The following is a 27,268-nucleotide window of genomic DNA, read 5'->3' on the forward strand; positions in this document are numbered from 1 at the left end:
AAAAGAATGTAATTTTACGATGTGTTTTAGAAACAAGTCTGCTAGTTTTCGAGCGGAGGGTATAGCAGTACAGGGGATAAAATGAGCTTGTTTGGAGAACAGATCTACCACCACTAAAATGCAATTATGTCCTTTCGAGATAGGTAGATCAGTGATAAAGTCCATAGATATTATTTCCCAGGGTCTGTTTGGCGTTTCCAATGGTTGCAGGAGACCCGGAGGCTTCCCTTTTCTGGTTTTGGCGCTGAGGCAAATAGGACAGGAACTAACGTATTGGGAAATGTCTTTGCGCATGCCCGGCCACCAGAATTGTCTTTGGATGAGGTGCAAAGTTTTCAGATACCCATAATGTCCAGCAGTGGGAGCATCATGACAGCGCTGCAAAACTTCCAGTCGGAGGCTGTCTGGGACATAAAATTTGCTCCCGGCTAACCAATCCCCTTGTGGGGATTGGGTCAGTTTGCTTCGCGGAGCCCTATCCCCCTCCTTCTCTACCTCAGTTTTGAGTTTCGATTTCCACTCTTGGTTGGCCGGGAGGGGCTGCTTGGCATGGCTGCGAGTAGTCACCACGCCCCCAAGTTGCGTGGGCGAGAAGACAGTGTCGACAGTCTCCTCCCGTTTGCTCTTATGTTGGGGCATGCGTGATAGGGCGTCTGCCAAAAAGTTAGTTTTGCCCGGGAGATAATTTAGAGTGAAGTTGAATTTGGAAAAGAATTCCGCCCATCGCAATTGCTTGGCATTCAGTCTGCGTGGGCTTCGGAGGGCCTCCAGATTTTTATGATCCGTCCAGACCTCGAAAGGGTATCGCGCCCCCTCCAGCCAATGTCTCCAGTTAGTAAGGGCCGCTTTTACTGCAAAGGCCTCCTTCTCCCACACATTCCAATTTCTTTCCACCTCCGAAAATTTTCTAGACAAGAAAGCACACGGCCGCAGCCTACCATCCTCCCCCTTCTGCAGTAAAACCCCCCCTATCGCCGCATCGCTGGCGTCAACCTGTACTATGAAAGGGGAGTGTTCGTTGGGGTGGGAGAGGATGGGTTCTGTTACAAATTGCTTTTTTAGACAATCGAAGGCCGTTTGGCAATCGGGGGTCCATTGCAGTTTGGTAGAGGGTTTTTTAGCTTGGTCCCCTTTATCTTTGGTTTTCAGCAAGTCTGTTAAAGGGAGCGTGATTTGGGCGAAATTTGCTATGAAGTCTCTATAGAAGTTGGCAAACCCCAGGAAGGATTGTAGTTCTTTACGGGTGGTGGGTTTCTGCCAATCCTGGATCGCCTGTATTTTGGCTGGATCCATTTTCAGACCTTCTTGGGAGATACAGTAGCCGAGGTAAGTGAGTTCGGTTTTATGGAATTCACATTTGGACAGTTTGATGGGCAGTTTATTCTTCATCAGGGTGGCTAAAACTTTTTGTACCGTTTGAATATGTTCTTCCTCGGTGTTCGAGTAAATTAACACATCATCAAGGTACACTACCACCCCTTTGTACAGAAATTCGTGTAGAACCTCGTTTATCATGGACATGAATACGGACGGGGCTCCCGTCAAACCAAAAGGCATAACTAAGTATTCATATTGTCCGAGGGGCGTATTGAAAGCGGTTTTCCACTCATCCCCTGCCTTGATACGAACGTGGAAGTAAGCATCTTTTAGATCTAATTTCGTAAAGATCTTACCTTGGGCCACGACGTTGAGAAGGTCTCGGATGAGCGGTATAGGATAGGCGTTGTTGGTGGACACTGCATTCAAGCCTCGGAAATCTGTGCACAGTCGAAGTCCCCCATCCTTTTTTTTCACGAAGAGGACTGGGGCGGCGTGGGGGCTAGCGGCTGGGCGGATGAACCCTCGTTGGAGGTTGGTGTCGATGAATTTCCGGAGCTCTTCGCGTTCATGGAGACTCATGGGATAAAGTCGTCCTTTGGGTAGTGAGGCTCCGGGTAAAATTTCTACCGCACAGTCCGTTCGTCGGTGCGGGGGTAGAGTATCTGCTTCCTCTTCAGAGAAAGCATTTAGAAAAGGCCAGTACGGTTCGGGTATTTGGTTGACTTCTTCTTGGGTGAGGAGGGCCTTTTCTTTATGAGTTGGATCTTCGCCCCAGTTTTGATTCCAACGGTGATTTTTGCAGTTGGTATGACTGAAGGTAATACATCCTTGTGCCCAGTCTATGTAGGGATTGTGATCACATAGCCATTTGCTGCCTAGAATTAACGGGTACTTGGCAGTCGAGCTGATGACAAAGGACCTCTTTTCCCAATGTTGTCCCATGCCTGTGATCACTGGGATGGTTTCAGTTGTTACAGGATTCATGTTGGTACCATCCATTTGCTCAAAGATTACTGGATTTTGTAGATCCCGAGTTGGTAGGACTAGTCCATTGACTAGAGCAGGGGCAATGATGTCTCTTGAGCAGCCCGAGTCAATAAGAGCTTGCACCCGAATATGCATCTTCCTCTCTGGGTTGATTAGAGTCACTGGCATGAATAAGATGGACCCAGGCGGCCGGTTCCGTGCAGGGACGGGCTTAGGGCGGATCTGTCGCTTGGGTCCTTTCACGACAGATCCATTTCGTTTCCCGACTGGGGACTTTCTGGATTAGCTTCTGCGGTTGGGGAAGCGGGATCATATTCCATGACTTCTTCCGCTTCCAGCCCTCTCTCCGAGGCTGGCCTTTGGGAAGCGCCGCGGCCTCTATTTGCTCGTGGTGCTGGAGTCGGGCGTTGGAGCGTAGGAAATGGAGCAAGGGTTGGACGCCGCAATTGGAGCGGAGGTCTTTGCACAGGCCGGTAAGGGCATTGCGCTGCAAAGTGGCCAGCCTGTCCGCAATGCAAACACAGCCCTTGTTGCCATCTAGCATCTCTCGCTCCACGGGTGGCGTAGCTAGCTCCCCGTGTTCCCCTCTGTAAGGTCAATGCTCTTCTTTGTCCCGTTTGTTGTTGTTGTTCAACCAAACGGACTTCCAAAATGCGATTTTCTACTTCGCAAACAAGTTGGATCCACCCTAACAATGTGGGGGGATTGTCTTGCATGAGGGCTCTGTCCAAAAGTCTCGGGTTAAGGCCTTGTTTGAACAGGATAATCTTGGTGGACTCCTCACACCTAGGGCACTTGGCTGCTAATTGCCGGAATTTTGTGACATAGTCTCTTGCTGACATGCTGCCTTGTTTGATGGCTTGCAATTCTGTTCGGGCCCGGGTTTCTTCTAAGGGGTCTTCATATTGCGCTCGGATGGCATCTACTAACCCCTGAAGAGTATCGAGTTCTGGGGCCCCGACATTGTATAGTCCTACATACCAGTCTGCTGCTTTGCCCTGTAAACGAGATCCAAGATGTTCGATTTGACTGGCCTCACTGCCGAAGAGGTGCCCCCACCGGTTGAAAAACTGTACCACTTGGACTAAGAAAAATCCCAATTTAGATGGATCCCCATCGAAGGTGGCTTCCAGCTTCACCCAGCCCATCGGGATTTCCTGTCTCGGAGCAGGCGCTGGGTAAAAGTCCATCGGCAGTCTTAGTTGCGCCTGAGGCACAGGAGGAGGTAACTGGAGTCTCGGTCGGGGCAACGGTGCCGGCTGTACGGGTGGCGGTTGAACCGGCAGTGCCGGCTGGGGTTGGGCTGGTTGTGCGGGCGGAGGTTGCCGTGGCAGGCGAGCAGGAGGCGGCAGTCTCGGTCTGGCCGGTAACACGGGAGGCGTTGGTGGCAGTTGTCGAGGTGGAGGAGGTTGGAGTGTTTGAGTGGAGATCGGCCGCTGAGGAGGGGGTTGAAGGTGTCGTAATGGTGCAGGCCGTCCCGGTTGGTTCGGGGGTGGTAAAACTGGCTGGTCCTGGGGCTGCTGCGACAGTATGAGCTGCGGTCGAGGTGAGAGGGGCCGCAGCGGCGAGGGTTGAACAGGTGGAAGGCCGCGCGGGCTTGCCCCTCCGGGTGTTGTTAATCTGGGAAGCAGCGGCTGGCCTCTTGGCGCTGTTGGACCGTCCCCCGTAGGTTGCCCGACGGGGACAAGGTCTCGCGGTTGACGAGGGGCTCCCTCTTCGGATGGAGCCGCGTGTGCTCCCGCTTGGTCCGGCCGGACCGTTATAGTAGAAGTAAGAGGGGGTCTCACCGGTGTATCACTGGGCTTTTCTTCCCCTTCCGTAGGCCTCTCAACGGGAGTTTCGTCTGGCGGCGCAACCCCTGTCTGGTTGGGAAGTTCGGTGGGGGTCTCTCCGGGTGGTTCAACCGGGTCTTCCTTGCTCGGTGGAATTTCCTGCTGTGCTGGAAGTTCCTTGGGTTGCTCTCCCGCTTCGCCCGAATGGGTGTCCCCCTCGCCGGTAGGTGACGGCCGCTGCTGGACATCCTCCATCGGATAGGAGATAACACTTTGAAGGGTAGCTATCTGTATCGCCATCTCTTCAGGGGACAGTCTTTCCCCGGCTCCCATTGCCGAAATTAAATGGATGGCATGAGCCAAACTTTCTTCCATATCCATCAGTTTAGCTTCTAACTGTTGCATTCGACTTGCCCCCGGTTGCTCGCTTATTGAGGCTTCATTCGTTGCACTCACCGGGGACAAGGGGCCCCAAGGAGGAGGGTCCCCTTGGACGACTCTCGATCTCGCAGCTAGGATTCCCTTGGCCATACCCGTCACGGCCGAGATGCTGGTATCCACCGCATAGGTGCGACCTTGTATCTGCTCCCAACTTTGTTCAGGGACCTCCGTTGGCTCTTTCCATGAAACAAGTTCGGAGTAATCCCAACTCAGGGCGCCGCGGCGAGACGTGTCCCCCTCCGCCTGCTCGGATGTCCTGTTCCAATATCTCCATGGTTGGCTGCTGTCTAGCTCCGGGACGGTTCCTAGGCTTCGGCGCCCTTCCATCGAAACTAGTGGATGGAGTCCACCTGCCCGACGCTCTCTGGTTTCTCGGGGTCTGGCTCCCCACTCCGACGGGGTGGGTACCGAAATCAAAGGGAGAGCAGTCGCTTTTGGCCTTGCCCCGAGGTCAGCTTTGGTCTCGTCCCGAGTACTGAGATCGATGAGAGGCGGGGTGGAAGTGGAGGCTCCGGTTCCGTTCCCGGCTGCTCCCAGCTCCTGGGAGTCTTGGGCTTGCACGGGTTGCACAGGTTGATTGTCGGGAGACGCATACGGATCAAACAAAGGATCCCTGTCCGGGACAACCTTGGATTCCGTTGGGCCCGACTCAGACATGATTGGTAACAAAATGTCAGACTGTGGCTAAATAAGGCACTCACTACAGGGTTCCCTTTAGAAGCAAACACAAGTCCATTGTTTGGAAAAGGAAACTTTACTGCAGAAAAGGTCCATTATAGTCCACTGTCCTGAATAGGAGAATCAGGATGGTACATGATCATTGTTACCAATGAAGAGCAAGCATAAGATACAGAGTAACAATACCCATCTGGATCAGCCTCCCCCCACAGTTCTCAAAACAGCATCTCTCAGTCCTGGGAAGCTGCTCTCCTTCAAGGCCAATGCTTGGAGGAACGGTGTTAGACAAAACAGTCTCCTCCGGTGGGAACGCTGCATGGGAACTGGTGCACCTGGGAAGAGAACACTCAAACACTAGAAGCATTAGAAAATGGAGTCAGTACAGTTTAGATATACACTGGACCTGACAATCTATAAATCTTCTGTAAAAGATAATCTGATCTGATGCGGGGTTGGAATCTGTATTTAGAATATGCTCTGTCTCGAGGCGTGCCATAAAGAGGTTGGCGATACTCGGGGCTGCAGCACAGCCCATGGCTACTCCTCTCACCTGATAATAGTATTGGTTGTTAAATTTTAAATTATTTAATTTAAAATTTTAATTATTTAAATTATTTAAATATTTAAATTATTAAATTTAAAATAATTGCGCTCCAAGATGATATCTAAAAGGTTAAGGAGGAAAGGAGCGGAGGGCTGCTGAGATGGCCTCTGGTAAAGGGCAGCCTCCACAACTTCACGTCCTCCTTGTTTATTCTTGTTTCTTCAGTTTGAAGTCTGGAATAATCATGTTGTTGATTTTATATTGTTCCCCTATTAACACTGTGTGGATTATTATGAGGTTTTTTGCATTTTGATTACTCAGTAAATTTCATATGACATGTTTATTGACTTTTGATTTATTAACCTTTCACTGGGTTTTTTGGTAGTGTGCTTCTATACATTACCCAAATCCCTGGCAGTGCATGAGCAGGGAGCACAGGTGGTGAAATACTAACATATGAGCGGGAGGAGGAGTTTACAGGGGAGTATGAGTCCAGTACCTTTTTTGGGGTGGAGGTAGGGCATTCCCTCCTCCTCCTCCTTTCATCTCAGTCCTTAAACAGCAGAAATGTCACGAGAGGTGTTTTTTAACATTCAAAAATAACTGTTTTATTTCATTTCAAATGGGAAAGGTCAGATGAAATCAGGGGTTGAAAATTTCTGAGGTAAAATTAGTACATGCACAGTCTTAAGTTCCTATATTCTACAACGATAACTTTTCAGATTTAGAGGCTTTTGTTCCTGTGTTTTCCCTAAACATTCAGGTACACTTCCTTTTAGTATTGTCTTTCTCCTTTGGGTTTAAGAAAGCTGGTACTCACTTTCAAGCACCCCAATCCCCTTCTCTTCTAATACCAGTGCTTTTCTTCAGTTTTTAACTGCATCTTAAGGTCTCCAAAGGACAGTTTTCAACTACACGACCAGAGGTCACTCTTCTCTCTAGAGCTACCCCCTGTTTGACTGGGTAGGGAAAGTCTTCTCTCCTTAGAAGATCTATTTCCTTTCTTTGGCCCAAATGGGAGTCTGCAACTGCTTTCCAAACCTCCTTGCCAACTTTCCCCTGTTCTCCTGTCCATGTTAAAACTGCTTGCAGTTAGGAATCTGTCTCCTAACATCTTCACACTAGATTCCTCTCAGATAGGACCCTCTTCTTTCCAGCTCATGTTTTTAAAACAGATTACATGGTGTAGCTTGTCACTCAAAGCACTCTGTGTCTATGAGGGATTGGCACTTAACAGTCCTGCAGCTGTGTGTGTACAACCCTAACCATAACCCTGCTTCTTTCCACTGCTCATTATGACTTTGGCGTGGTCAGGAGTGTGCCATTTGTGCCAGATGCCCAGTGCATTTAGAACTTGCCACATCACCGTTCTCGTGAAATGTGCTCAGAATCTGTGGACTGCTAGAGATCCCACCGAGGTATCAATTAATGGAGGAGTTGCTTGGTGTTCGTCATGTCTTCTAGCTTTCTGCAAGGAAATGCTTTAAGGCACCTTCTGAACTGATATACAATTAGCAGGATTCATACAACATGGATTTTTGGATAATTAAATAAAATTGTAGAGAGTCCAGTAGCACCTTTAAGACTAACCAACTTTACTATAGCATAAGCTTTCAAGAACCACAGTTCTTTTCGTCAGATGCATGGAGGGTATGAAGAAACTGGCCAGATATATATAGGTGGGGAGGAGAGGGGGGAGGAGATGCAATCAGTTTGCTTCTGATAATGAAATCAGTTACTTCTGATAATGAGTTAACCATTCATAGTCTCTATTCAATCCAACTGAGTCAAATTTACATATGAATTCTAATACAGCAGCTTCCAGTTGGATTTTGTTTTTGAAAGGTTTCTGTTGAACTATGGTGACCTTTAAGTCCTTGATGGAACATCCTGGTAGATTGAAGTGTTCTCCCACTGGTTTCTGGATGTTGCCATTTTTAATGTCAGATTTGTGTTCATTTATTCTTTTGCGCAGAGGTTGGCTGGTTTGTCCAATGTACAGAACAGATGGACATTGCCACCTTATACTGGAAATCCCCTGATGGATACTCATATCTACATGCCTCCAGCTACCACCCTAAACATTCCACTCGGGTGATTGTCTACAGCCAAGCCTTGCATTACAATCGTATCTGCTCCAATGCTCTTGATCATGTCTCCCACTTAAGAGATTTACAACAAGCATTTTGGGGGCTACAGTACCCACCAAATGAAGTGAGGAAACAAATTGACAGGGCCAGACTAGTACCCAGAAGCAGCCTGCTCCAGGACAAACCTAAAGGAACTAACAACAGAACACCACTGGTGATCACCTATAGTTCCCAACTCAAACCCATCCAACATATCATCAGTGATCTACAGCCCATCCTGGAAAACAATGCCTCTCTCTCACAAGCCCTGGGTGGAAGACTCTCCTTGCTTACAGGCAGCCCCCCAACTTTAAATGACTTTTCACTAACAACCATGAATTGGCTAGCAGAGTCATCAACACAGGTATCATTCCCTGCAACAGACCCAGGTGCCAACTCTGCCCTCATATCTACCCAGGAAATACAATTACAGGACCCAATGGCATCAACTACACTATCTCTGGCTCTTACAGCTGCTCATCCTCCAAAGTGATATATGCCCTCATGTGCCAACAATGTCCATCTGCTCTGTACATTGGACAAACCAATCAACTTCTGCGCAAAAGAATAAATGGAACCAAATCTGACATTAAAAATGGCAACATCCAGAAACCAATGGGAGAACACTTCAATGTACCAGGACATTCCATCAAGGACTTAAAGGTCATCATTGTTCAACAGAAACCATTCAAAAACAAAATCCAATGGGAAGCTGCTGAATTGGAATTCATATGTAAATTTGACTCAGTCAGACTTGAATTGAATAGAGACTATGAATGGTTATCTCATTATCAGAAGTAACTGATTTCATTATCAGAAGCTAACTGATCCCATTATCAGAAGCTACTGATTGCATCTACTCTCCCCTCCCCTCACCGCCTATATGTATCAGGCCAGTTTCTTCATACTCTCCATGCATCTGATGAAGAGAACTGTGGCTCTTGAAAGCTTATTTTATAATAAAGTTGGTTAGTCTTAAAGTTGCTACTGGACTCTACTATTTTACTACTACAGACTAACACAGTTAACTCCTTTGGATCTATTAAATATAATTCATTTCTAAGTTCAAAAATGGCCTCTCGATGACGGTCTAGCAACTTTGCCCATCTTTATAATTTGCCATTGGCAGATCAGGCAAGCTGCTCAGTGTTTACTGCACCACTAAAGGTAACTCTTGGGGCAAACCAAGTACGATTTGCCAGGGCTGGGACACACATACACCCCTTTGGCTACATGTCTCATGGAGTGGAAAACATAGTCAATATGGGGAGGAGGATTTAAGACATGACAGGGTGGTATAGGCTGTTTTTGCCACAAATTGATCAGAGTGCAAGATTCACCCAGCCTTACTCAAAGAGGCTTCTTCCAAATCAGGGGTAGTCACTGAATGAGAGACAGCTCCCAATGGGTGGGCAGTGGAGCAGGTGCAGTAGAAATTTGAAGAATTATAGCAGCAACCTGAGAAAGACTGAACAGACTCTTGGACATTATCTCTAGAATCAAGTGAACCATGGCCTTTACGCTTTACAACAGCAAGAACACAAGCAAAAAGTATGTGGGGAAAAATTTACATAAGAACCATTTCATATAAGAGCACTGGCAAAAGTGAGAAACTCACATTGTTTCATGATATCACAAAATCATATACACAATTAGGGTTTGTGACAATAGTAGCAGAGACCATGGAAGGGACCCATGACCTTAGTGACCAGAGACCCATAAACTTGGTGAGCTGAGCAGAGAAAACATGAGGGAAAGTAGCAGAGAAGATTCCAGAACCCTGAAAGAGGTAATGACAGCATATGCAGAACACAGGCCACCCTTTGTACTGCCAGGTCAGAAACCACCTGTACAAGTACTAAGCCAGGGTTAGTAAGTGTGTAATTCCGGAGACCTGTGCTGGGAGAGAGTAACACCGCTATGAAGTTCCCCATCAAATGGTAATTTGCAAGGCTCTGTGAGGAACAGTGAACCAGGGTGATGTGGGAAGCTGCTAGGAGTTGTTGTTCATATTTGCACAGTCAGAAATCCAGCCATAGGAGATGGCACAAAAGAACAAGTTAGCTCTGGAATGGCTTGGTTCATTTTGGTATGAACAACTGTAATAGATCTGTATTCATTTACACTATGGCATAGTTTATGGAAATGTTCTTGACACTGTAAGGAAATGCCTGCCCTTGTCCTTGCCACTGATTGCACTAATCTCACACTAAGTAATCCACCTTGAGTCTCAGTGATAAAGGTGGAAAATAGATGTCATAAATAAAATAAAATAAAAATACGGTCAGTGTGCACACATCCTGCCTTGTTGGAGAGGAACAAAAGTAAAAATAAAGATGCAAAGGTCACCTGATCAAGGAGTCTAGAGGTGGGTGCATTCAAAGGTACAATGAGAGGAAGAAGAGAGGTAGCTGGAGAGTATAGCAGGTCAGCAGCCCAGTTCCCCTTGGAAAAGGTATGCTGAGAAAAGCAGCAGGATTTAAGTGACATCTTAAAGACTAATAATTCTAATAAGATATTGTGGGGGGAAGCTTTCGAAAATCAAACCTTTCTTCTTCAGATACAAGGATAGGATAGGATAGGATAGGATAGGATAGGATAGGATAGGATAGGATAGGATAGGATAGGAACTCCCTAAGCCTTTTATATCCCAGTCAGGAAGTGGAAGTGAGAAAAAAAGAAAGGTATCAGGATGTAAAGGCACAGTTACCATACTGCTTAATTAGAACATAAGTTGGCATATGTAGAGAGATAAGAATCCTATGTTTGTATTCAGCCCATTGGTTTGAACTTGTGAGTGAACTGAACTTCAGCAAATATGCACCAAGAAAGCATCCATTTCAGGGGTGTCACAGCAGGCTGGGGACCAGGGAATCTCTCTGTAAGCTGCCACCACTCTGGTACAGGTTTCCTTGGAAGGGCCCAGAGCACCCAACTGATCCCTTTTGACCACTTTTTCCCAGTAGGTTTCATGTCGTGTGTGACTGAATGAGGCATGAGGACCCAGGCAGAGTAATAAACAGCTTTATTTACAAACAGCTTTATTAGTAATAACTGGTGTTCAAAACTTTGTAGATTAAAGAGAAAGTAAAGATTTGTCTAACTAGACTATTCCTAGCTCTCTCCTGGTGACTGGCTTCAGATAGTCTCACCCCTTCTAGATGAGAGATCCCTCCATCAGCAGCAGCCTCTCCTCAACAATGCTCACTAGGAGTGAACAACCTCCCACTGTGGTGAGGCCTTTTATCCCTTCTCTCAGGCACCACCACCCTACTTCTCTATTGGTGTAATTTTCCCCTCCAAATCCCCTGCTAACAAATCACAGTGTCCAACGGGGACTTGTAGGCCCTGTATTCATTTAGTACAGGCTTCCCATGTGCCATTAAGCCTCACTAGGTTCATCATAAAAGGAGGGGTTCCAGAATTATTCTGTTCCAGTACTGGGTTTGTTTCAGGTTAGCTGGTGTCAGCTTGGAACTGATCCATTTGGTTTTTTTACTTTTCAAGAATTTTGGCCGGTTGCGTGCATATTTGCTGTCATTTGCCAATGCATTCAAGGGGTGGGGTATGAAAAAAAGGCTCTGGGGCAGCTTGGTTTTGAATGCAGTGGTACTAAAATTGCACAGAACACAGTCCCCCCTCTAAACCATAGGCTTGCTGACTTTGAGAGCAGGGTTTTATGTTTACGGACCCAAAGGAATGCTTGGGGACTGCATACATCAAAGTGCACGCACACTGTTATTTTCAAGGAGGGAGTTGGGGAAATGAGGCTCTATGTGCTCTTAACCAAAAAACACACTGTCTAAAAACCCTTTGATCCTATCAAGCACATGAAAAATTATACAACAATGGTCTCCAAAGAAGGTGACTGTTGGCAGGCAGACATAGTGGTAGGAAGCTTACTGGCAAAACGGCTCTGTTACAGGGCCTGCTTTTCCTTGAATTGTGTGTGCATAAAAGTGCCCAGAAAGGGATGGCGTTGGCAACGCTGGTACTGATGGCACTATGCCATCTGCTGTTCCCTTCCTCTCTGCAAAGCAAACCTCTGATCCCTTTGAGACACTCAATGCCAATGCCATTGCCCAGGAACAGCTGAAGAAAAAAATGCACTCATGCATGCCACAAATATTCTGCTCCCTGCCAGTGAAGTTAATGCTATCATTCTCTCCCCTCTGGATCCAACTAGTTGAATGATGAGTGCAGACAGACTTCTTGTTAAGAAAAACAAGATGCTGCCAGACAGCCCACGCCTGCCTAGCTTGCCTACATAGCCTCTGCATGGTAAGAACCAAAATAAAACACACACGCTTTGAGAGGGGGGGATACATTACAGCCTCATTTCCCAGGTTTGATTCAGAGTTCTGGAAGCTGCTTTAATGAGTGAAACCAGTAAGTTTTGTGTGTAATTTTGTCTCATTTTCCCCATTATGTACACCTCCGGCAAATAGGTTGTAATTTGCCCCTGAAACTCCTTTTTTGAGAACTGCCCCTTCTCATTCAGTAATGCAAAGTCCTAGAAGTTTAAAATGTCCTCCCAGAAAAACTTTACCAGTGATGCAGAAGATAGAACAAGTATGGAAAGCAGTCTCCTACAATAGGAGAAGTTACAAAGTACACAAGTGTGGCCAGTAAGTTCTATAAGACCCATCTGGGTGACAGGAGCTGTCAAAACTAAAAATAATATGAACACAAGTAAACCTTTAAAGCACTTTTCAGCAATAAAAAATAATATACGAATATAGTAATAATAATATTATAATAATAACATTCGATTTATATACCACCCTTCAGGATGACTTAACACTAGAGATGGGCATGATCCACATTACGATCGAAAAAAACCCACGATAATGGCAATCATGTGATTGTGACCCGGCGGATTGTGATCGTCCATGGTCAACTATCCAGCGATCGGGGGAGGCCTGGATCATTGCGTTCAGGCTCGGATCGGGGATCCAGACACTCAGGTGCCAGCAATCTATTCCCCTAGCAACGGAGCCAGGGGTAAGCCTGAGCTCTGTTTGCCCTCCTTCTGTCACCCTGGAAACCCGAATGGAAGCCCAGCTTTCCTTGATCAGCAGGGCTTCCTTTCAACCACGGAGCAGCAAAGCAGTCTCAAGTTGGGAGAAGACACCCAGGGGAGGGAAGGGGAAGGGGGTGTTCTGTAGCCATTGGTGCTCCAATCTCATCCCTGCAAACCCTGATAGGCAGCTCTGACGGCCAAACACAGACCTCCTGTGTTGCTGAATGGGACCTGAGGGGAGGTGGCTCGTTGCCACCTCCCCGTGTCCGCCAGGCCCGGCAGCCGCCGCCAACACCTACCATTCATGTATCACTGGGACCCTGCCACCTTCAGGTTTCACCCTCCCAAATCTGCAGGAACTTCTCAACTTGGAGATAGCAACCCGATGAATGCCCAGAATTGTTGTGGCAGTTTTAACACAGGAACAGTGAAAAGAGTGACCCACAAAAGAACTTTCTATTTTACAGGACAAAGAACATGATATGATACAGAATGAAGGATATGATACAGAAATTAAGACATTACTATAAGGCTGGCCATATCAAAGCCTAATAAAGTAGAACCCCCGCATTCAGACAATCAAAAAGGACATCAGAAAACAGAAGGGTGGCAAACAGGTAAAGCTTCTCATCCATCAAGGATTTAAAAACCAGCTGGTATGGATTTGGTTTCGTTTTCCCGGCCATGTCGGATGCTCCTCTCCGCAGGTCCGGGAGGAAGCACCCGAGCAGCCTGACCGGGTGGTTGGCCCGCAAGGGTTAACCCCCAGGACTCCCAGTGAGGGGGTCAGGGTCCGGAGCGCCGCAGGAAGAGCCCCCTGAAGTCGATGCAGGGGATAAATTGCCCGTTTGCTCCTACGGAGGCCGGCAGACTTGCGCAGCACATCGCGTGCTGCTGGGCCATGGAGAACGGCAACAAGCAGATTTAAGGTGAAAACCTGGAAGTAAGCGAATCCCTTCTGTTATTCTAAGCGTATGCGAAGGATTGGTGGGAGTTGAAGCTAAGAAGGTTCGGATATCTTCCCCTTCATTGAGTTTTGGAACTTAGTTGGCGGACTCCCCCCCCCCCCCCAAGATGGCGACGAAAAAGCAGAGCCCTGCTTTGGGCAAATCTGTTTCGGCTGCTTTGCAGGGGAAAGGAGAGTCTCTTGAAGAGGTGATTAAGTGGTCGGTCGTTGAAGCTATGAAGCCCTTTGTTGATAAGCTAAATGAAATCGGTCAAAGGGTTGGTTCAGTTGAAAACGAGGTGAAAACCATTAAAGACCTAGCGTCTGGGGCAGAGCAGTCTGCTCGGGAAAACGTAGTACTCATGAAAGAAACAAACAAAGTAAAGCTTTTGGAGAATCAATTGATAGGGTTACAAGTGGATCGTGCTCAGACGGTATTTTGTCTTCAGAATGTGGAGGAGGAGAGTGAAAACTTAAAGGATTTGGTGTCGGAACTTTTGGCGTCATTCGCAAAGGCAACTAAAGAAGAGTTAAAAAGCGATATTCTGGAAGTCCGCCGGACATCTTCAAAATATGCAATGAAGCGTCAGCTGCCTCACGAGATTATTATTGACTTTTCATCTAAGAAGACTCGGGACACCATCTTATATAATTCGTACAATGTGGACTTGGACTTTCTGGGTAACAAGGTTAAGATATTGAAGGACGTTCCATTTTTAGCTCGGAAAAGAAGATTCAAATATAAAAGGTTTGCAGCTCTTCTGAGGAAGCGTGAAATAAAATACAAATGGTTATTTCCGGAAGGCATCTGGTTCAGTTATAAAGACCAAGCCTACAAGATAACATCGGAAGCACAGCTGAGGGACTTTGAGTTTAATCATCAAGAGTTTCAGCAAGGAGAAGATTTAGGATCTGAAGGGGAGAATGGGGAGGAGGGAGTGAACGCAGCTACTGTAGCTGTTCAGAGAAAGCTGCAACCGAGACGCAGGGGTGGGGGAGGAAGACCTGATCCTGACTGTAGTTCGTACTTTATAAGATCTACCAATCTAATAGCATATTAGAAAGTTTAACTTTAAATAATTGTATTATGAAGGGAATGCAATACTTGTAGATGTAGTGTGTGTTTTTTATATGTTGTTTTTTCCCTTTCCCCCTGTTCCTTTTTCCCCTTCTTTGTAATTTTTGTGGCTAGTAATTAAAAATAAACATTTATATATATATAAAAAAAACAGCTGATACACTGGTGTAGGCATTACAATGATGCCTGGAGCAAAAAGCCTGATAGTGGGGAAAGAAAGAAACACCTACCAAAAATGAAGAACACAGTTCCTGGGAAAGGCTGCCTGGGGGTAGGATTATATCAAATGCTCATTTACACATTGGAAGGAGATACAAAGGAAGGGAATTAAGCAATGTCACAAATTGTGCATTGCTCGCCATGGTTTATGCAATGTTCAGAAGTACAGCATGAAACAATGAGGACTTTTCCTGGCTGATCCTATTTAGAAAAAAGATCAGGTCAACTCAAACTCAAATGATTCCAAAAGGCTTTTTACTTGGATAGGAGGGGTGTATTGTAGGGAGGGGATCTCAAATGATCTGCTGATGTTAGGAACCATATACCTTACCACTATGTTGTATTAGATTACTACTAATGCTGTGTCTTTGTGAACTTGTGTCTATTTATCCTACGGTTTTGTTTATGGACATGTTCCTGATATTGACTGTACTAATCTCACACTGTGTAGTCTGCCTTGAGTCTCAGTGAGAAAGGCAGGCTACAAACAAACACACACACACACACACACAAACACAAATAAATAAGAGAGAAAAATTGGAGGTAAGAGAATTTTGAAGGCATTTGACATAGGCTTTGGTTTCAGCAGATAGAGCCCTGGGAACAGCACAAGACAAGGCAGAGTGTAGAAAATCGACAGAAGAAAGCAGGGAAAGACGTGCAGGCACTGGCTTGGGGTGAGTCAAAACAGCCCATCTCTTAGGATTGGAGTAAGGATGGCAAGATGCCCAAACATGAAACAGTTTCTGCCTCACCTAATTCTATTTGGGATTCCAGCTATTTGGCATGATAATGGCATATCTCAAGACCACAGTGTTGTGATTGGAAGACAAATCAGAGCATTTATGAAATCTTTAATAAAAGTAAAATTTAAATTTAATAAACGACCATGAGCATGTGCAAGCCTTGGCATGTGGAAGAACACTATTGCACTATCAACCTAGAAAGTATATAGGCTATACAAATTACAGTGCAAGTTGTAAGAAGGAAAACATATAGAGAGTTATCACCACTTTTATTCATTCTGTCTCTGGAAGTCCTAAATAATGAAATTAGAAAAGATAAAGAAATAAAAAGAACAGTAATAAAAGGCGAAGAATATAAATTACAAGCTTTTGCTGATGACCTAGTATGTATCTTGGAAGAACCAATAGAACATATTGACTGTTTGATATCGAAAATAAAAAGATTTGGGGAAATGGCAGGAATGAAGGTTAATCAGCAAAAAACAAAGGTTATTACCAAAAATATGACAATAGCACAAATTAAAGAATTAACAGAGAAGTCTGGATTCCAATGGGAAAAAAGAGTGAAATACCTAGGAATTTATATAACCAATAGAGCTATCTCACTGAGGGAGGACAATTACCAAAAATTAATCAAAGCAGTTGTGGAGGACTTAAATAAGTGGAAAGATATGCATATATCATTGTTGGGGAATATAGCCACAATTAAAATGAATATATTGCCAAGATTCATGTTTTTATTCCAGACCATACCAATCATACAGAAAAAAGCGTTCTTTCAAGAACTAAATAGAATAACTTCAAAATTTATATGGCAAGGCAAAAGACCTAGGCCCTTTTCGCACTTACGGTTTAAACCGCCATTTATGAGCATTCGCCCCGATCGCAGTGGCTTCGGCATTGCACCTGTTCATTTCACACTGTCCACTGCAATTTCGATTTGGTGTCTGTGCTTCATTTCAAAACCTCGGTGCAATTTTGGGCTTTTGGGGCCTTGCAATTCACGTCACACTTTTTTAAAAAAAATTCAGCATGCGTAGTAACGTTGCAATGTTGGAACCCTTCCCCCCTTTTTGCTGATTGGGCTGTCCCCTGCCCACCGGAGAGGCAATTGGTGGCAGAGTTCTGGGGGAAAACATGTACCACTCTCATTTTTTTAAATCAAGCCAGGAAAGGGTTAAAATGCTGCCGATTAATCTCCTCCCAGGAAGCAGAGGCTTGTTTCCAAAGGGCTGTGCAAAATGCTTGGTTTTTTTCCCCCTCTTTGGCAAAGTCTGAAACATGCCTGGGAGGGAGGGAAAAGCAGCCATTTAATCCTTTCCTGGCTTTTAAAGCCAGGAAGAAAGTGCAGGAACATTCCAACGTTGCAACCCATTCTTGTCTTTAAAAAAAAAAGAATGTGTGTGCATACCCTAAGGGAGGAAGGAGAAAGCAGCTATTTAACACTTTCCTTGATTTTAAAGCCAGGAAGAAAGTGCAGGAACATTCCAACGTTGCAACCCATTCTTGTCTTTAAAAAAAAAAAAGAATGTGTGTACATACCCTAAGGGAGGAAGGAGAAAGCAGCTATTTAACACTTTCCTTGATTTTAAAGCTAGCAGGGAATTAGCAGCAAACTTAGGAATCATTCCTGGCTTTTGAAAAAAACAGCATGCATACTGGGAGGAAGGAAACCAACGAAGCAGCCTTATGACCCTCAGCTCGCTTTACTAAAAAAAATGGTGGACAAGAAGTTCAGAGAGCTGAGGAGGGTGGGAGTGGTTAATTCTGCACAAACCAATCAGCTCCCAGGGAAACGGAGAGGGGGGGAGAGAAGCAAAAAGGAGGCAAAAGTGTTCACATTAGCAAAATGCGGGCCAGCTGCCAGTCGGCAGCGAACTTAAAAAAACATCGGGGTATGTCCGCAGGGGGAAAAATCGGGGATACAGCGGCCAAAAAGCGGGACTGCATCCCATGACTGCTTTTAAGTGTGAAAACCTTGCAAACATGGGATGTGGAACAGGTACAAACGCGCTCTAAAAACCGAGTGCGAAATGTACCCTAGAATAAGACTTAAAGCACTACAGGACTTAAAAGAGAAAGCAGGATGTGCCTTGCCGGATTGGGAAACATATTATAAAGCCTGTATTTTGGTCTGGATTAAAGAATGGATCTTAACTCAGAATAGAAGGCTTTTAAAGTTAGAAGGACATGATCTTAAACTGGAATGGCATGTATTCCTCTGGTATCAAAAAGTTGAGGTACATAAGTACTTCAAAGATCATGTAATAAGAAAGTCTTTAATGTCAGTGTGGGAGAAATTAAAACCGCAAATAGACAAAAGAATCCCAAAATGGGTATCACCAGTGAAAGCATTTACCCACCCAAATTTACTAAACTGGGAGAAAATATATAGATATGAGCAATTTTTAGGAAAAGATGAAAAGCTAAACTCAATAGAGGATTTAAAAGAACAGGATATACATATGGATTGGTGGCTAAGAGCACAAATCGATTCCGGATTTGCCAAAGATAAATTGCAAGGATGCTATATGGAACAGTCTCCCTTTGATAAATTGCTGTTGGAGACAAATGAAAAAATAATTAAGAAACTCTACTTATATCTAATGCAGTTGAAAAGGGAAGATGAAGTAATAAAAGATTGCAGGATAATGTGGGCACAAAATTTGGGGTATAATATAGACTTAGAACAACGGTCATAGATAAGGAAGACGAATATTAAAATAACAAAGTCAGTCTCATTCAAAGAAAATCTGTATAAAATGTACTATAGGTGGTATGTGACACCAGGGAAATTAGCTAAAATGTATGCGGACACATCCAATAAATGTTGGAAACGTAAAGATAAGATAGGTACGTTCTATCACATGTGGGTGGTCATGTGAAAAGGTGGCAAAATATTGGAAGATGATACATGGGTTACTTCAAGAAGTATTCGGCATGACCATACCTTAAAAATCTGAACTGTTCTTACTGAACATTATGCCGGAGGGGATAGAGAAGGAAAATGGGTATTTGATGCTTCATATAATTACGGCAGCAAGAATAACATATGTGAGATATTGGAAGAAGATAGAGGTACCAACGAAAGGAGAATTGATAGAAAAAATCTTAGAAACAGCAGAAATGGATGTGTTAACAGAACTGATAAAAGAACAAAGTAGATATGATTCACAGAAAAGATGGACACCCTTCTATAGATGGGCCAAATCAAAATATGGAACAAGAAATTAAGTATATGATATGAGGATAGGAGAGAATATTTATTAGAGTCAAGTAGAGTAGCCTTACAGGAAAACTAGATCTAGAATAAGGACTAGAAGATATAAAGAGGAAGGAATTGTAGAGATGGAAATGAATATAATACATATTTTGTTGTATATTATCTCCTTGATATCCTGTGATGTTATGTTTGATATCCCTTGATGTTATGTTTGTTTATGAGTATGTATCCTTAATTTGAAAATTAATAAAAAGTATATGATAAAAAACATACAGAGAGGAAGGGAAAGCCCCCCCCCCCAAAACCTCTTAAGAAAATTGGGGAGTGGTGAGTGACCCCTACTGGGAAGGATGGATTTCCTTCAGCTAAAATGCATTCCACACTCCTGGCATCTGGGAGGGGTTGCACCTCTCTCATCTGCATGCTACCTGCTTGCACAAGCTAGCCAAGGGAGTAAGCTGACAGATGCCTGTGCAGGAATTATTACATGGTGGATAGCGATGTGGATCCATGTGTAGTTTGGCAAACAACACCCTTGAGTGGGAAATCATGTGCAGAAAAGGTGCAGAAGTTTTTGGTTTCTTATAAAATTTTGGTTAGAGATTGGCAAGAAAATGAACAGGCATGCTGCTCAGAACACCAGCAGACCAGATGGAATGGAAAACTGAAAGGCGGGAGAAGCTGCCTCCTCTTCACAAGTTCCAAGGGCCAGTGTGAGCTGAACACTGGAAAAGATCCTTGCTGTTTCCAGCTTCTCAAGGCAGTGGGACCAAATCTCCAGGAGGTACTTAACACTTCAAGGAAAAGATACTAAGGCACTGGGCAGATGACATCAGAATTGGACACCAGTGGGGAGAAGTTGCCATGGCTTTGGCAGAGGTGAACTGGCTTGCAGGACAGAACCCAACAGATAATCCTGTGAGAGAGGGAGAAATGTGGCCCAGGAGCAAAAGATGCAAGCTGTCAATGTGGAGGGGATCTAATTAAGACTTACAGGCAGCTATGAACAGGAAGACTACATGGCAGGAAAAGGGACAGTACACAGCTCCTCAGCCCATCAAGACAAAATCTTTGCCCAGGTGAGTGGAAGAGCAAGGTATAGAGCTTCCCTTCAAAAAACTTTGAACAGGCATGTGAAATGCCACAGCTCTCAGAGAGGAAATAAATGAGAGCAATGAGATCACAAGTAGCCAGCAGGCATTCAGGACTTCTGGAGGAGATGCAGCAGAGAGAATTGCAAGGCTGTTGAAAGGAGAGGTAAGAATGAGGAACAGGCAGGAGTTCAAAGGGGTTTAGATATCACAGATAATGAGTTAGTGCTGCACTTTTCGACTAAGAAATACATATCCTTGAGAGGAGGAAGCTTCTATGCTACATTCATGGATTTACATAGTGCCTTTGATTCTCGCAGTCAAGAGAGAGACTGCAGGATGTTGAAGAAATCCTCCATCGGCTGCTGGCTCTATGGCTAATGAAAAAAATTTCATCATGTCATTTATATGAGGGTGCGATGTGGGCTTTATGGTAACCTATAGAATACAATAATGCAAGAGAGGGGAGGACAGCAGGCTTCAATACTTGCACCAACATTATTCAATCTCTACAATAATAATCTTCCAAGTTAGTTTGGTGATAAGAGCTACTATTCCCTCATATGTGCCAAAAAGCAGGTCACATTTTTGTTGTATGTATTCCAGATACAATTTAGGGTGAAAATTCTATCTGGTTTACACATGTATAATTCCCACAGTTATCAATCATCAAGCCATTATTAGCTGTTAGGGAAGCTAATTTTTCTGTTTTATTTTCAAGTCTTTCGACTTTCTTACCCTGATAGGGAAATTAGCTGCAGATTAGTCCCCAAAGCTTTTAAGGAAAAGTTCTTCATTGGAAGCCCCAGTGTGTACATTCAAGTTACCAGCTACCACAAACATAGCCCTCGGATGTAAGGAATTAATATACTGAAAGTATTCATTTATTTTACTCCAATATTTAGATAGATCTGTTTTATGCATATCAGGAGGGATATAGGCATTAATCACTATAAATGACAGATGTTGAAAATTCAAGTACAAGTCTATTGGATAGGGGGGATAATTAGGTAATACTGTAATTTTCACAAGTAGTTTTGTTGAGATGAGTCAAGCAATACCAACCAAGGGGCATCCCATTTTCTTGTTCTTTACAGCCTCAAGAGAACAAGTTGAATAGTCTGAAAGGTATATTTTTTCCATTGAATAACATTAAATAATAACATTCAATTTATATACCTCCCTTCAGGATGACTTAACATGCACTCAGAGCAATTTACAAAGTATGTTATTATTATCCCCACAACAAAACACCCTGTGAGGTGAGTGGGGCTGAGAGAGCTCTGGAACAGCTGTGACTGATCCAAGGTCACCCAGCTGGATTCAAGTGGAGGAGTGAGGAATCAAACCCGGTTCTCCAGATTAGAGCCCCTCTCTCTTACCACTACACCAAACTGACTTGACCAAGTCTCCTGTACTAAGATTGTATCGAAGCTTTTCAGGAGTTCCTCTATTCCCTTCATACACATTTTGTAATTCCATCCAGCCATATTCCGAGAGAGAGAGCATATTTTCTTTTTTATTTAGTCAATCATTCTCACCTCGAGAGGCGGCAAGGTTCCCTTTCTCTATCTCCAGCTGTGGCTCAGTAGGGAAGGCCAATTGGGCAAAAGGGCTCGAAATGCTGGAAGCTTTGTATGAAATGAATTTTTGTGGAATCGTCAGCAGCTGAACCTTAATATATAAATCATAGAATCATAGGGTTGGAATGGTCTGCAGGGTCATCTAGTCCAACCAGCTGCACAATGCGGGAAATTCAAAACCACCTCCCCTCCAAACACCCAGTGACCCTTGCTCCATGCTCACTGCTTGCTTTACCAGTTTATCTGAGTTTTTAAACAATTCTCAGCTATAATTAAACATGGTTCCTTCCTAGGATGAGTGTGCCCCCATGAGCAATTTCGAGGCGCCTTGACATGATTCAGAAGTAGATTTATTGTCATTAGCCATAGGCCATCATATGCTTCCTCTAAAAACAGTTACATCCATCGTCATAGTTAGAAAAAAAATAAATTGTACAAGGAATCATACCAGTCATAAGGACACCCCGTTCGGAGAAGCCTTGGATCTGATCTTCCTGGCTCGTAACGCAAATTGTGAAACTCTAAAGAATACATGACTGTTGCTGTCTGCTAACAGGACCACGATTTTCTCAGTTTCTGAGTATGTGGTGTGGCAGGTAAAATTCCGGCCAGGAATTTAATTCTGGGTGTTTCGTATAGCAGGCAGTGTAATAAACAACGAGGAAGGTTCTCCACTGCAGACAGACCACAAATACAAATACGTTTTTCCTTGGGAAATCTGTTTTCTGGTGCACATGAGTATTTGTGGTTTGGCCAAGAGGAATTTGACCAAGAGGAATTATACTAAAAACATTATTCAAAAAGGGGGAAATATCCTCTTTTCTAGCTGTCCCATGCAGCATATTGGCAAAAGACATAGGTAAATGGTTCCATGGGAGTTAGAGGAGAGAAAAACTGAGGCTGCGGTCTTTGTAGGAGCTGGTTTTTTGTGCACAAGCCTTATAACCTGCGAAAACTGACTGCCAGGGGGAAAGGCGCGATGTGCAAAATCGTGCAGAGGAATACCAGAGGAGCAGAATAAGCTTCACATGATACTCTAAAATAAAGCCTTAATTTGTAAAAAGTTATTTTAGGCAAAATAGAGTTCAAACAGAATGAAATAAAAGTGTGTGTTTCTGTGCACACACGCGTGCCCATAGAAAAGTACACTGGTAAATGTAAATACACCCCTCAAAAGTATAGCAACAGATACATACACAAAATACTCTATGAGAAGTTAATTGCATACATCCATGTTCAGATTACCTTCACGCAACGAAAACCTAACTACCAACAGAACAAACACAGCAGTTACAATACATTTTTAAATTCACCTTTATAGTCTGTTATTATACTAGCAGGGTCTTGGTCACTCATGTTTCCTCTTATTAAAATGGGAAAAATAGAAACATCTGGAATGCTGTGGGAGAGCCCCCTGCCACCACCCAAATCCTCTCACAATGTTCCTTACCTTTTTTGCTCACAGGTGACTGATGAAAAATGTGGAGGGTGTGCAACTCTGGTGATTTTTATAGTTGAGAACATTCTAGTTCCTTTCCCCCATTGGTAGCTTGGAAGGCAGAACTTCCAACTACTCCACCCTGTTGCTTAAACCACCCCTTGACTACAGGCAACCATCTGGGGCAATGTCATGCTTACTTCAGAGTCTGTGCCTTACAGTGCATCGTATAGAAGTTCCAGTCTCTCTCTTCTACAGGGTTATTGTTGTGTGGATAAAATGAAAGACTATGTAGTAAACGTCCATGGATCCCCCTTAGGGAGAAAAGTAGGTCATAAATATTTAAATAAATAAATAGCTAATAGTTTTGGGAGGAGGGATCTGGACGCCTTTTTATTTTCTCTCTCTCCTTTCTGAATTATCCCTATCTGTATTTAAGTTGTGTATGTGTGTGCTTCTCTTCACTTCTCTGTGTTACTCTATGTGTATGATTTTGACTGCATCTGAACCTGTAGTTCTATTTAGCTCTCACGATGAAAGGCACTATTAATCCTCTCCCTAAGAATGTGCTTCCGTATCCAACTTTGTACAGCGATTAGCTGACTATTGAAGGAAGCCGGGCTTTAAAAAGTTTTAAATAAATAAAATGTCAGAATGGCCCTGTTTTTGTTTGCTCACTGTGTCCAAGTGGTGAGAAAATGGTGCCCCTCTAAGGTGAACCATAACCAGATCCCCCCCCTCCCCAGAACCACCACCACCACCACCACCACCACCACCAGGCTATTAAACTACTCAAAGAAAAATTGGGATTGCAAGCTGATGAGAAGAATCTGTCTCATTTGCTCCTATGCTTTAGCTTAGCTTAGTTGTTTGCCAATATAGATTCAATGAAATACAGCAAAAACACAGTCTTGACAAGTTTTTCTGTCTGTCAGCACAAATTATTTGTGTTGTGTTTTGCACACAAACAGGGCACAGTATCTTATTCCAGGACACCAAAATACTGGACAACACTTCCAACTACTTTGTCAGACTGCACAGGGAAGCCATTGAAATTCACAAGCATAAGCAAAACTTCAACAGGAAAGAAGAAACCTTAAGAATGAACCGAGCATGGTTGCCAGTTCTGAAAAACACCAGGCTAACAAAACATTCTATCCCTGACAATAGCCCTGCAGAGAAGATTAGCACATCAAGTACCAATCCATATGCAAAAGAACCTCCTCAGGATACAGTGAAGCCTCCCGCCATTAGCATTCCACACCCTGGGAAACTCTTACAGGGTGACTCAGCTCAACCCCACCCCTCCTGAGTAGATACAAATGACCTACATCTTTTCCACACTGTGACACTGAGAGATCTCTGTCTTTTGGTGCTACACCTCTGAAGATGCCAGCCACAGCTGCTGGCGAAACGTCAGGAACTACAATGCCAAGACCACGGCAATACAGCCCGGAAAACCCACAACAACCATCGTTCTCCGGCCGTGAAAGCCTTCGACAATACATTATTTCAATTATTAAACCTAGATATCACTTTCCCCCCACCCTTTCCCTCCCCCCTTTTCTGGTGACTTCCAACAGTTTTCCAACCCATATCTTATTCTATAGCTTGTTTTTCTATTCTCTCTCTATATAATTAACTCTTATTACATTAATAAACTAAATAGTTCCCATTAAACTCAAATCTATTTAAAATTTAAACTTTACAATAATTAAAACTTTTCTTATGGTAAAGATTACTGTCCCCACTAAATTCCCCTAATAACTTTCAAATTGCCACAATTTCCCCTTCACGTCCCACTTTTTTCCCAAATACTCCTTCAATCTACCCCAATCCTTAAAAAATTCTTCAGTATTCTGGTCTCTCAGCCTTCTTGTCATTTTGTCCATTTCCGCCATGTACAGCAACTTTTGTATCCAATCTCCAATAGATGGTATTTCTTGCACTTTCCATTTCTGCACATACAGTATTCTTGCCGCTGTTGTCATGTAAAATAGCAATGTTCTATGTTGTATAGGAACATCTTCCATATTTAAATTCAGCAGCAGGCGTTCTGGGTTCTTTATTATTGAAATCTGCAAAATCTCATTTATCATTTCTAAGATACCTCCCCAGTACTGCCTAGCTACCTCACAAGTCCACCACATATGATACAGTGATCCTTCATGACTTTTACATTTCCAACATTTATCAGACATTTTAGCTTTTCCATAAGCTATTTTTTTTGGCGTCAAATACCACCTATATATCATCTTAAAAACGTTTTCTTTAATACTGGTACAAGTTGAGATCTTCATTGTATTTTTCCACAAATACTCCCATGACTCCATTGTTATGTCTCTTTGACAATTTATAGCCCACTTCACCATCTGGACTTTAACAGTTTCATCCTCTGTGTGCCACTTCAAAAGAATTTTATAAATTTTTGAAATTTTCTTCTTACTTTCTTGCAATATAGCTTCTTCCAATTCCGAATCTTTCCATTTAATTCCACTTTTTGAATGATCCGAGTTATATAAGTCCTTTATCTGCCTATATTGAAACCATCCATAACATGAACCTAACTCTTCTTCTGTTTTAATTCTTAACATATTTTGTTCCTGAATGAGAATCTTTTTATAGGACAGACATTGATCTCTATTGTAAATAACTTTCGGGTCAATAGATACATATGGTACCACCCACGAGGAGATACTTTCGCCCAGGTAACTTTTATATTTTTTCCAGATTGTGAAGAGACTCCTTCTCACATAATGATGTAGAAACATAGAATCAGCTTTCAATTTATCGTGCCACAAGTAGGCATGCCACCCAAACAATTTTTTATAACCTTCCAAAGTTAGTAGCTTACAGTTCTCCAAGGACATCCAATCTTTAAGCCAAATCAAACAAATTGCTTCATAGTATAGTCTAATATCCGGCAATTGCAGTCCACCTCTTTCCTTGGCATCACACAAAATCCAGCCAACTCTCCAAATTCCTTTATTTTGTCCAACAACGTTGGCATATTTTGTATTGGATCTTCAACAAGAACCATCACATCATCCGCAAAAGCTCTAACTTTGTAGGTAAAATCTTTAATTTTTATGCCTCTTATCACATCGTCCTCTCGAATCTGAATCAACAATATTTCCAAAATCAAGATAAACAACAAAGGGGATAATGGGCAGCCCTGCCTTGTACCTTTCCTAATTTCCAGTTTTTTAGTTGTGTCGTTATTGACTACAATTGCTGCACATTGGTCTTTGTAAATCGCTCTTACCGCTTGAATAAAGTCTTTTCCCATTTGCAGTTTTTCCATTGTGGTGAACATAAAACTCCAATTTAAATTATCAAAAGCTTTCTCTGCATCCACAAAAAAGAAACTAACTTCCTTTTCACAGTGTTTATCGTAATATTCTATCGCATTTAGAACAGTTCTCAAATTATCTTTGGTTTGTCTATTTGGAAGGAAACCTGCTTATTCTTCTGCAATAAATTCCACAAGCCCTTCCTTCAGTCTTTCTGCCAATATTTTTTGCAAAAATTTTATAGTCATTATTCAGCGATGAAATAGGTCGATAGTTTTTAACATTACATAGGTCCTGATCCTCCTTTGGTATCAATGATATAGTGGCCTCATTCCAAGACTCTGGAACCTTTTGTCCTCTTAAAATTTCATTCATTACCACCTTCAAAAAAGGTACTAACTCATCTACCAATGATTTATAAAATCTAGCCGTGATTCCGTCTGGACCTGGTGCCTTGCCTAATTTAGTCAACTGAATGGCTTCTCTTATCTCTGTCTCCGTAATTTCTGCTTTTTCTTCCGATTCTCTGACATCGATGGTAATTTAACTTTATCTAAATATTGCTCAATAGCATCCAAATTTACTTCTTTCCTTTGATACAATTTTGCATAAAATTTAAAGAATGCTCTACTAATCGCTGTTTGATCAGTCAATGTCGTTCCATTTTCTTGAATCTTAGTTATCACCTTTTTCTCTTTTTTCTTTTTCAACTGCCATGCTAAATATTTCCCAGGTTTGTTTGCTCCTTCGAACGACT

The 27,268-nt window shown here is 43.3% G+C and overlaps 1 pseudogene; it reads right to left on the reverse strand.

The window, feature by feature from the left end:
* LOC129330659 (ceramide synthase 4-like) overlaps window positions 1-23,236 on the reverse strand; it is a 323,796-nt pseudogene extending 300,560 nt beyond the window's left edge.
* Between the last annotated feature and the right edge of the window lie 4,032 nt (window positions 23,237-27,268).

Source organism: Eublepharis macularius, chromosome 5, assembly GCF_028583425.1.
Source record: "Eublepharis macularius isolate TG4126 chromosome 5, MPM_Emac_v1.0, whole genome shotgun sequence".
In the NCBI taxonomy this organism is placed as follows: domain Eukaryota; kingdom Metazoa; phylum Chordata; class Lepidosauria; order Squamata; family Eublepharidae; genus Eublepharis; species Eublepharis macularius.